Raw genomic sequence first — 11,325 nt, forward strand, 5'->3', positions numbered from 1 at the left:
CACACAAAGAGAAGGAAATAAAAACAATTATTTAAATAGCCCAGAAGATTCTATTTGATAATCCACTGAATGCACACGTGTCCCAGGATGATCTTAAAAACAAAGATGTGAAACTATTCTTCTCTCCCTTTCTGGTTGTGAAAAACTTGCTGCATTAGATGCATAAATGGCTGTATTTTGATATTGCACTTTGGGAAATGTTCTCTCCCTAAATAATAGGCAATATGTTAGTTTATCCATTCCACATAATTCACAAGTATTCCTGTATTTGGTCACAATCACAAAACCTTTTAAACTGTACTTTATGGATGATTTATAGGAGTTTCCAGGGAAATTTTGATTACACCCAGTTTTTGCCTTAGACTTAACCTTGAAGCTTACCCCATAGCATTTGGATTATCTCACAGGGTCATTGTAAGTGAGCCAGCAATGTAAGTATTGGGAACCAGAAGCACTAGACAAAAATAGCTGTTATCCTGCTCTGTGCTCTCTTGGTATGGCTACTTAGCTCGGCAAAAGTCAAGAGACTTGATTACAACCCACACCTTTTGATTTCCAGGCTTGAGCGCTGGCACCTACATCGCAATTTCACAATAAAACCCGTCGGGTAACTGTTAGGTGCTCACCAAAGTACTAGATACACAGGGTGGTATAAGAAAAATAAAAGGCATACGGCACTGACCGGCAAAAGCTCAATGATTCACACAGACTCAACAAGTGTTCGGCTGGCCCCAAATCACAGCAAATCTTGGCATCCCATCTGAACCTGGAGGCAGCCACTGGGGGGCCTGAGATGGAGAAGCACTCATACATACAGGTAGAACTGGCCCCAGTCCTTGTCACTAAGGCCCGTTTCTTCCCTGCTCCAACGTTTATTTATTTTTGGGACAGAGAGAGACAGAGCATGAACGGGGGAGGGGCAGAGAGAGAGGGAGACACAGAATCGGAAACAGGCTCCAGGCTCTGAGCCATCAGCCCAGAGCCCGACGCGGGGCTCGAACTCACGGACCGCGAGATCGTGACCTGGCTGAAGTCGGACGCTTAGCCGACTGCACCACCCAGGCGCCCCTCTTCCCTGCTCCAAACTAATAACTGCTGTAACTATTTCCCCCTGATTCAAAGCTGCCTCGTCTCCATTTGATTTCACAGGGTTTCAAACAAGGAAAGGAAACACAATGTGATTCCTGCCCCCCATGTACTACCCACGCCCCACCCCATGTCTTCTATTACCAGGAATGCCCTCTAGTCCCAGCGGGAGAAGCTGGGAGGCATATACAATCCCATATTCAACTGTAAAAGTGTCGCAGGGGCAAGAGAGAGGAATGTGGCCTGGGATGAACTTGAGCTTGAAAAGCAAGCTATGGGTTGTGTGTCTACTGATGTTACTTGTCCTACATCCATTCAACCTTATTCTTATGATAGGATCCTGATTTCCTCTGGGTGAAGACCAAACTCCCTAGCCTTAGGGCTGAGCAAGGGACACAGGCCTGGACAATAACAGGAATCCCATCGCCCCGATTACAGTGATTAGTTCATAGGCAAACATGAATGTGTCCCAAGTGGTCCAATCAGGCCTATCCCCAGGATCACTTTTTCCACGCGGGAGTTAACATGGTAACATGCAAGAATGGAGCCCATTCAGCGCCTACCTGAAACTCGGGCCAATGTAAAAGACAGAGTCTAGACCTGAAGAAATAGACTAAGACCAGGTCCTGGAAAACTCATTTGAACGCCTAGATCCAGGTGTACCTATCTTTGAAGTCAAGTGGTCCTGGATTTTAAGTTACGTTATTCAATAAATGTAGTTTTTTGCTTCAGGCAAGTCGGATTGGGCTTCACTTAACCTCCATGGAAAGAGTCCTGACAAATTAGATGGTCATAAAAAAAGGGGAGGCTGTACAGAAATGGAGAATGACGTGAGCAAAGACTTAGAGGCAGGGATATAGGTTTGGGGGCATCTCAAGCATATTCATCAAGACCATAGAAGATAAATGAGGAGGGGGGCGTATATAATGAAAACCATGAAGTGATAGTGACTTGGGCTTCACCTGAACTTCTGAGAACCCAAATCCAGAGCCAAAAGGAGGAAAATACATGCCTGGACCCAAAGGCATCTCACAAGCTGGCTGGTCCAGTTACTGTTCTCATTCAGGGAAATCCCTATCATATGCCAGATGCTGCACATCTGTGGTTTGCATTGTTCCTTTAAAGAATAGCATAGATTCTTCCCCGGGCAAGCCACACATTTTCATTAGCTGTGGTCAGGAGGGAAGCGTGCTCCTTCAGACAAGTTTCAGCTGACAGACTGCTCTGGGGCACGTCTTTCAGGGAAGCTGATTCATCTTCTCTGTCGGCTGGCTGGGGGGGATGCACACCTGTGTCCTGGGATGACTTCAGAGAGAGGGGAGACAAAAGACCACTTTGGGCTCCAGCTGCCTCTGCAGACACTCCTGCAGTGGGGCAGACACAAGTGCAGCCATGCCTGGTGGGCAGTCAGCACCGGGGCTGTTTATGTTCAGCTCCTGGGAACCACCCCCCCACTGGAGACTCTTCCCCTGAGTCCTGTCCCAGCCCTCAGCTTGGGTCGGGGGGAGACTGACTGACATCTGGGCTTGATTCGATCCCCCGCTTATCCACCTCTCAGCCATCCACACGCTACTCGTTCTTCAACTATTGCAGAAAGCAAGCTGTTCAGAGATGCTTTGATGGTGGAGTCCCAAACAGGGCTGGAGGTGAAGTCACAGCAGGCCCACATTTAATCTAGAAGAATTCTGCTAGATGTGGTTGGCGAGAGGGAGAAAAGAGAGACCAAAAGAGAACAATAAGTTATGGACATGACTTGACCTTCCAACCCACTTAGACGGCACCTGCTCCAGAGTGACTTTGAGAAAGCGTGTCATCTGTGCTCTCTGTGTTCATACGCCTCTCATCACCCACAGCCTTGCTTTGCTGACCACAGTTGTCAGAGTAACTGGCTGCTGTAACAGAGCTGGCTGCTGTAACAAACAATACCAAATCCAACAGGCATAACACAATGGAAGTCACAGGGTGGAGTGTGTCTGGAGGTGCTCCTTAGTGACTGTCCTCTAAGCAGTGATGAGCCAGCACCTTCCATCTGTGACACTGCCATATTAAACACTCCAGAGGGAGATGACAGCTGCTGCTGGCTGGATTCCCCAGAAGCAGACTCTGAGGGTGAGATTAGAATGCACGATGTTTATCAGGGAGGGCTCCTGGGATCAACACTTGTGGAAGGGAGGCAAGATTGGGCAGAGGGAGAAGATGAGCTGCATTGCAGCCCCAAAATAGTCTCTGGGAGCCCAGTGGAGAATTCTGGAACTGGGTGGCCTCCCAGAGATGCCCTGGTTGGGGCAAGGTGGTTATGCTGTGAAGCCTCAGTGTTACCAGTCGGTGAATACAGGTGAGACCACCCTTCCGCAGCACTCCCAGCAGCTGAGGAATTAAATTTTCACCGCTAAAGAGGGAAGTGGGTGGTGCGTCAGAGCAACCACTGCAGGGGGACTAGAGCAGATGTCCGTGAACTTTTGGTAAATATTTTTTTCCCCAGATTTTCCCCCTTCTAATGTTTTTAATTTTAATTCCAGTATAATGTACAGTGTTCTATTAGCTCCAGGTGTACATTAGTGATTGAACACTTCCAAACAACACCCGGTGCTCATCACAAGTGCCCTCCTTAATCCCCATCACCTATTTCACCCAACGCCCCACCCCACCCCCTGTGTGGTAACAATCAGTTTGTTCTCTATGGTTAAGAGTCTGTTTCTTGGCTTGTCTCTCTCTCTCTCTCTCTCTCTCTCTCTCTCTCTCCTCTTACTTGTTTTGTTTCTTAAAATCACAGGTGAGTGAAATCGTATAGTATTTGTCTCTTTCTGACTTACTTCACTAGCATAATACTCTGTAGCTCCATCCACATCATTGCAAATAGCAAGATTTCATTCTTTTTCTGGCTGAGTAATATTCCATTATATATATAATGGAATATATATATATATATATATATATATATATATCTTTATTCAGCTATCGATGGACACTTGGGCTATTTCCATAATTTGGCTAGTGTAAATATCACTGCTAAACATAGGGGTGCATGTATTCCTTGGAATTAGTGTTTCTGAATTGGGGGGGGGGGGTGGTGGTAAATACCCAGTAGCATATTTACTGGATCATAGGGTAGTTTTATTTTTAACTTTTCAAGGGATCTCCATATGGAGATTCTGTTTTCCACAATGGCTGGACCAGTTTGCCTTCCCACCTACAGTGAAAAATGTTCCTTTTTCTCCACCTCCTTGCTAATGCTTGTTTCTTGTGTTGTTGATTTTAGCTATTCTGACAAGTGTGCCGTGATATCTCATTGTGGTTTTGATTTGCATTTCCCTGATGATGAGTGATGTGGAGCATCTTTTCATGTGTCTGTTGGCCACCTGTTTGTCTTCTTTGGAGAAATGTCTGTTCATTTCTTCCGCCCATTTTTTAATTGGGTTATTTCTTTTGGGGTGTTGATTTGTATAAGTTCTTTATATATTTTGGATACTAACCCTTTATCAAATATTTCATTAGCAAATATCTTCTTCCATTGAGTAGGTTGCCTTTTAGTTTTGTTGATTGTTTCCTTCACCGTGCAGAAGCTTTTGATTTGATGTAGTCCCAATAGTTTATTTTTGCTTTTGTTTCCCTTGCCTCAAGAGACACATCTAGAAAAATGTCGCTACAACCAATGTCAGAGATCTTTCTGCCTGTGCTCTTTTCTAGGATTTTTATGGTTCCGGGTCTCATATTTAGGTGTTTAATCCATTTTGAATTTACTTTTGTATATGGTGTAGGAAAGTGGTCCAGTTTCATTCTTTTGCACGTGGCTGACCAGTTTTCCCAACGCCATTTGTTGAAGACAATTTTTCACATTGGATATTCTTCCTTTTGGTACATATTTTAGGTTTTGCAGGCCATGTGGTCTCTGTCACAACTACTTGTGTCTGCTCTTGTAGCATGAAAACAGCCAGAGGCAATGTGTAAACAAATGAGTGTGGCTGTGTTCCAATAAAACTTTATTTACAAAAACAGGCAGCAGGCCAGACTGGCTTGGGGCCATAATCTGTCAACTCCTGGGCTACCGAATGACGGAAGTATTTAAAATCCAACACTGACAATGACATAGATCACTCCTGTCCATATTCCATTGGCCAGGACTCAGTCACATGGCCCAATTTCACTGCAAAAGGCTAGGAAATGCAGTCTTCCTGTGAGTCCCAGAAGAAAATCAATGAAATTTGTGAGCATCCAGCCAGACTCTGCCAGTGTGATTCTTGTGTTCAAAGCCATTTTTTAAACATGATACAGACCCGAAATATATGAAAGTGTTCTACATATCTATTACTAAGTAAAGTAGCATCCACTGTACTTCAAAGGAGACTTGGAAGATTTTCAAGAGTTCTTTTCATGGTGTGTGAATTTTGCTCCACGCACCCACTTGGGAACCTAATCCGCATGTGAACTGTGATTCTACGTCAAGTGAAATGGTGAAGGGCCAAAGAGGCAGGATCTAGATAGACCCAGGTTTAGAGCTCAGTGCTGCCACTAACCAGCTCTGGGTAGCCGGTCTCATTTCCTTCTTGATCCTCAGAGTCTCTTGTTCTAAAATGAGATGCTAATAGGGCCCGCTCCATGTGGTTTTTGCAAGGATAAAAGTGCCACTTAGCAGCGGGCACATAGTAAGTACTCAACAAATGGGAAAGACCATCATCAGTTCTTCATTAAGAAAGGGGGCATATAATATAGGCGATCAAAGTCTGCTGGGTGATGAGAGGCAAGTTTGTGCATCTCCCCAAATCTGTTATAACATTTGTAAAATAATCAGACGGTCCCCCTAGATGTGAAGTTGGGATGAGTAGGAATTTCTGTGACTCTGACAATTAAAAATAAATACAAAATGGTAGTAATACTTACCTGACAGGGTTGTTGTTGGGAAGATAAAGCTTATGTCCATAAGAATGCCTTGAGGGCAGAAATATGCCAGGCAATATAGTAGGTTCTGGGGAAACAGGCATGAATAAGTTGTTTTATTGGTTATCTATTGCCACAGAACTCATTAATTGAAAACAACAGTTTAAGTGCCACAATTCTGTGGGTTGGCCAGGTGGTTCTTTGACTAGTTTCACTTGGGCTCACTTACGCAGCTTCACTTAGCTGGTGGCTTGGTTGTGGATTGTGCTCAGCAGGGACATCTGGGAAGGCTGTGTTCCATGAGAGCAAGCACAAGCCTGGAACAAGCTTCTGATTACATCATGATTGCTGACATCGCATTGGCCACCACAAGTCACATGGCTATCATGTGAAAGGGAACCACATGAGGGCATGGATACCAGAGGAGGAATTCATCTGGGACCGTTATTGTGAAAATTTACCACAAGTACCTTATATGCTCTTAAGAAAGCTGCCATGAAATGTCCATATTGCTCCAGTAGACTCATTATTTTCCACAGCCCATCCTCCCTGATATCTCTAAAGGAAGCATTGGTAAAAGAACCACCTAGTGAGCTTGCATAAAATTGCATAAGTCAGGGAAAGACAAATACATGACTTCACTCATGTGAGGACTTTAAGAGACAAAACAGGCATAAGGGAAAGACAATAAAAATAATATAAAAACGGGGAGGGGGACAAAACAGAAGAGACTCATAAATATAGAGAACAAACAGAGGGTTACTGAAGGGGGTGTGGGAGGGGGGATGGGCTAAATGGGAAGGGGCATTAAGGAATCTACTCCTGAAATCATTGTTGCACTATATGCTAATTTGATGTAAATTAAAAAAAAAAATTGCATAAGTCAGACTCTCCACCCAGAACATCAGGCATCATAATGTCTATCTCACACCATCAGATCACTCCTATTCAGATCCCATTGGCCAGAACTCAGTCACATGACCCAATACAACTGCCAAGGAGGCTGGGAAATGTGGTGGTCCTGTAAGTCCCAGAACTGAGAAATGGCTCAGCTTTCACAGAGACTCTTACACTGATGTTACTTCTGCCTCCACAGGGTCCTTCACACTCTGGGAAGCTCATAGTAGGATCTTCCTTTACCTGTTGGCATGGCTTGGCTGACAGTGTAGCAACGAGGAGGACGTAGTAGGATCTACGGAGGTTGGACAGTTGCCCAGGCCTCAAGTAGGTTGGGTTCAGGAACAACCAGACATTATACCATGGCCCCAAAGTCCTGGACATGAGCCCCTCAAACAGACACTGGGTGGGACAGCCCTGGAGAATGTGTCTCTCCTTATGTTCTGGGAAAACAGTGTAGGAATATAATTGGCTTTACTGTTTTTCTACAAAGGTAGCATGTCATGGAGTCAACTAGGACTTGTGTCCTCTTACCATGACAAAGGACGAGGACTCTTGGTTCTTGGGGGTAACCCCTACGTCTCCAGGGAGTATCCCACATGGAGTTTCTCCTCCACTTATTCTCTACTTCTCTTATCTCTCTGTGGGCCGATAATTCTCTCTTTTTAAGCCATCCCCTGTATAGTATCTCTGCTCTGCTGTTTCCTAGACATGCCAACCCTCCTTAAAGATTAGGGGGGAGGGGTATCTCACAGAATGATGGAATTGAGGGATATGAAGGAAGGCAAGATAATGAAGAGATAGCCAAGCTAAGAAGACTCAGAGGACAGAGAGAAAAGATATTTAATTGGTAGTACCAACAAAATTCGGTGATGTGGGGCTCTTGGCCTATTTCCTACCCAAGGCCAGCTTCATAATTTGCAGGTCTCAGTGTAAAATAAAAATGTGGGATCCTACCTAAAATGCAGGAAGAAAATTGCCATCAAAGGTACTAATTGTTGTTTTTTTTCTCTTCTTCTACAGTCTCTCTTAGGATTTTTCATGGTACTTTTTATTTTCTATTTATTGTCATTCTAAGTAAAGAAAAATTAAAAATTATAAATTAGTAGCATGAATGTACCATTCACCTTTATATTGCTCACTGTCAATTTTAAAGTTTTTATTTATTTATCTATTTTTGAGAAAGATACAGAGAGCAAGGCAGGGAGGGGCAGAGAGAGAAGGAGACAGAATCCTAAGTAGGCTCAATGCTGTCAGCCCAGAGCCAATGCAGGACTCAAACTCCCGAACCATAAGATCATGACCTGAGGTGAAATCAAGAGTTGATCACTTAACCAACTGAGCCACCCAGGTGCAATGCCAGGTTTTTGTTTTTTTTTAATTTTCAAAAATGTTTTATTTATTTTTGAGAAAGAGACAGAGAGACAGAGTACGAGAGGGGGAGGGACAGAGAGACAGGGAGACACTGAATCTGAAGCAGGCTCCAGGCTCCGAGCTGCAGCACAGAGCCCGATGTGGGGCTAGAACTCATGAACCGTGAGACATGACCTGAGCCGAAGTTGGGTGCTTAACCTACTGAGTCACCCAAGCGCCCCCAATGTCAATTTTAAATGCAAATAGAAGAGCATTTAACTCCTATGCATAACCATCAAAGGTGCACAATTCTAGTTTCATGCCTCTTACTTGCATATGTACCTCGTTTTTACCACAACAGTAGAAATGCTGCACCAAACTAACTCAGTTACTTTCATTTCTTAAATCACCCATCCTCTACCCAGAATTATGAGTAAGGAAGGAACAGAAGGAAAAGGAATGATAGGTGGCCTATGTTTTCCGTTCCTTCTGTACCTTCATTTTCAGCTTAAGGATCTGATAGGGTTCCTTTGTTATTTGCGGTTCTTAGAATATCATTGTTTTCCTTCTGTGTTCTAAGAAAGTTGTTTTAAGTGGAAGGTATGGCTTCTGGGGGTTGTCGGTGCCCTCATTTGGCCAATCATAGATGTGCTCACCTTGTGCACGTACGTTGTGCTCACTTTAAGTCTCACTGAGCTCCTACTCGTCATGAATCTACTAAAATTTGTGCTGGGGACATGACAACGACTATATGTGAATGGGGGGACAAGGAATGGCAGACATGCAAATTGGGTGTATTTCTTCTGCTCACACACATGCTTCATTGTCCAGTCCAACTTCACTTAATTATTGGGAATTTCAAAATGGCAATAGCAGAGCATTAAACCAAGCTCAGGAGGGCTCATCCTTCTAAGCAAAGAGCTCTGCACATGCCCACGAAGCTGAAATAGGCATTTGGAATTTTCGCAGACACCTCCATCTAAATGCATCCCAAACTGATGTCTTGATCTACCCACTACCACCGCCATCAAATACTCTCCTCATCTCCTCTTCCCATCTCAATGAATGGTTCCACTCTCCACTGTCTTGCTGAAGTCACGCGCCTGGTAGATACCTTCCTCTCCCTCACCACCAGCCCCTCTCCTCTACCACATCCAGTGCATTGCCAAATCCTATTGATTTTCACCTCCAAAATACACCCCCAATCTGTCCACTTCTATTTATCTCCACTACTCCTAGTGTAAGCCACCATCAACTCTTACTTGGACAACTGTAATTACCTCTTAGTTGGTGTCCCTGCTTCCATTCCTGCCCCTTACAATTCATTTTCCACATGGCTTTCAGAGTGATCGACATAAAATGTGAAAATGAAAGTGTGTCAACCCCTGCTGCTGAAATCCATTCCTTAACTGGCTCCTTCTGATCCTTGAGATCTGAGTTCAAGTGTTCCTTCCTCAGAGAGGCCTTCTTGGGCCCCCAATATAAAGTAGGCCTGCCCTACACCTCCCCCATTCTTCTCTCTCAGAGAACCTGTTCTTTCCCTTTGCCATGCTTATCACCACTCGAAACTATATATTTGTGGGTGTTTCTCGAGCCAGCATATAAATTCAAAGAAGAAAATACTCTGTTTCATTCACCACCTTATATACCCAGCAACTAGCACAGTACCTGGTCCTTGGTGGGAACTCAAACCTTTTTTTTAAGGACTGAATGAATGGATTCATGAGGACAAGGAGAAGGAAGAGCCTAGGCTACCTCCCAGACCTCTGGCTAAAGAGGACAGGGAGCTAGTGGTGGGACACAGAGGAAGGAGCGGTTCTGAGGGGAAAATAATCAATTTGGCAAGAGAATGAGCTGATGTAGCTGAAATTGCCTTATAAGCTATAGATCTTATAAATGTGCAGTAGGAAGTAACAGAAGACAGCTCCTGTTGGTGTGAATTGAGGTGAACATATCATCAAAACCAGTGTACTTTAAGAGTAAATGGGACACTAGAAATAATTATGTTTGGATAATAGGATAAGCCAAGACTAGCCAGGCAACAGGACATATGGTCACCCTAGGAACAGATTATAAAGACAAAGACACAGGTCTATGTTATAGGGCCCAAGAGCAAGAGTGCCCTGCTTTGGCCAAGTGCCAATCCCCTAGTTCACTCTACTAGGAGCAGGGGGAAGAAGACCACTTCACAGACATGGTTTCCAGGTAGTACGAGAAGCCAGGTAGATTTGATCTAAAAGAAATCAGTCATAAGATGTTAAGGTATTCCAACTTAACTGGCAAGGCATGATGGCACATTAAATAAGTGGCAGTTGAATGTTTGCAGGCTCCAAGCTGGGAAAGGTAGTCAGGGAAGACTTCCTAGAAGAGTTGATCCTTGAGAGATTGGTAGACTTTGGACGGAGGCAGACGAACTGGAAAAGTGTTTCAGGAGAAGGGAACACAGGAGCAAAGGGCAGGAGGCAGGAAAAGTGAAGTTAAGTTGGTCATTCTCATTCATCCTTTGATATTATCACCCCTCACCACCATGTAGCCCATAGTTCCTTATTGTGGAGTCTTTTCTCCAGTAACAATCTGTTTGAGGATTTGAAACCTTGATCCTCATCATCATCCTGTTCCATGTGGGTGAGCAACCAGAGCAGCTGACCGTAACTGGTGTCATCTACGGGGCCCGGGGGTCCGGACCTGGGACTGACTAATTAATGAAGCCATTTTAGGAGAAGCTGTTTTTTGACCAAGATGTCTATAACAGAGTTTTTCCAATCATGCGTTAGTGGGTCAACCAGTAACTTTTTTTTTTTTTTTTTTAGTAATATAAAATAGAGTGGAAGAGAACATTCCAGAATTTATTACAAAAGTAAGGGTAAATATCGCTTTGTAAAACTTTTGTTTCAGTCACATTCACATGGATGTATGGGTCATGCTCACAAATATTTAAGAACACTGCCTGAGTCAGAGCCTTTTTATTACCTCCTCCTCCCAAAGAAATGGCTCCTTGGGAGAAAGCGAGCTGGAGGTCCGTGATGTTAACTGGATGCTTTCCTAAGATTCAAAATGCAGACAGAAGAGAAAGCTCCAGCTTTTGGATTTTGCATTCTAAAAAGGAGCCAGAAA

The 11,325-nt window shown here is 44.1% G+C and overlaps 1 long non-coding RNA gene across 1 annotated transcript; it reads right to left on the reverse strand.

Annotated features, from left to right (window-relative positions):
• Positions 1–296: 296 nt before the first annotated feature.
• On the reverse strand, positions 297–6,573 carry LOC123590895. Its single transcript, XR_006709022.1, has 2 exons — positions 5,965–6,573; positions 297–2,774 (listed from the first exon to the last, which is right to left on the reverse strand). It is a non-coding gene; the product is annotated as an uncharacterized LOC123590895 (long non-coding RNA).
• Positions 6,574–11,325: the final 4,752 nt, after the last annotated feature.

Source organism: Leopardus geoffroyi, chromosome B4, assembly GCF_018350155.1.
Source record: "Leopardus geoffroyi isolate Oge1 chromosome B4, O.geoffroyi_Oge1_pat1.0, whole genome shotgun sequence".
Taxonomy (NCBI): Eukaryota; Metazoa; Chordata; class Mammalia; order Carnivora; family Felidae; genus Leopardus; species Leopardus geoffroyi.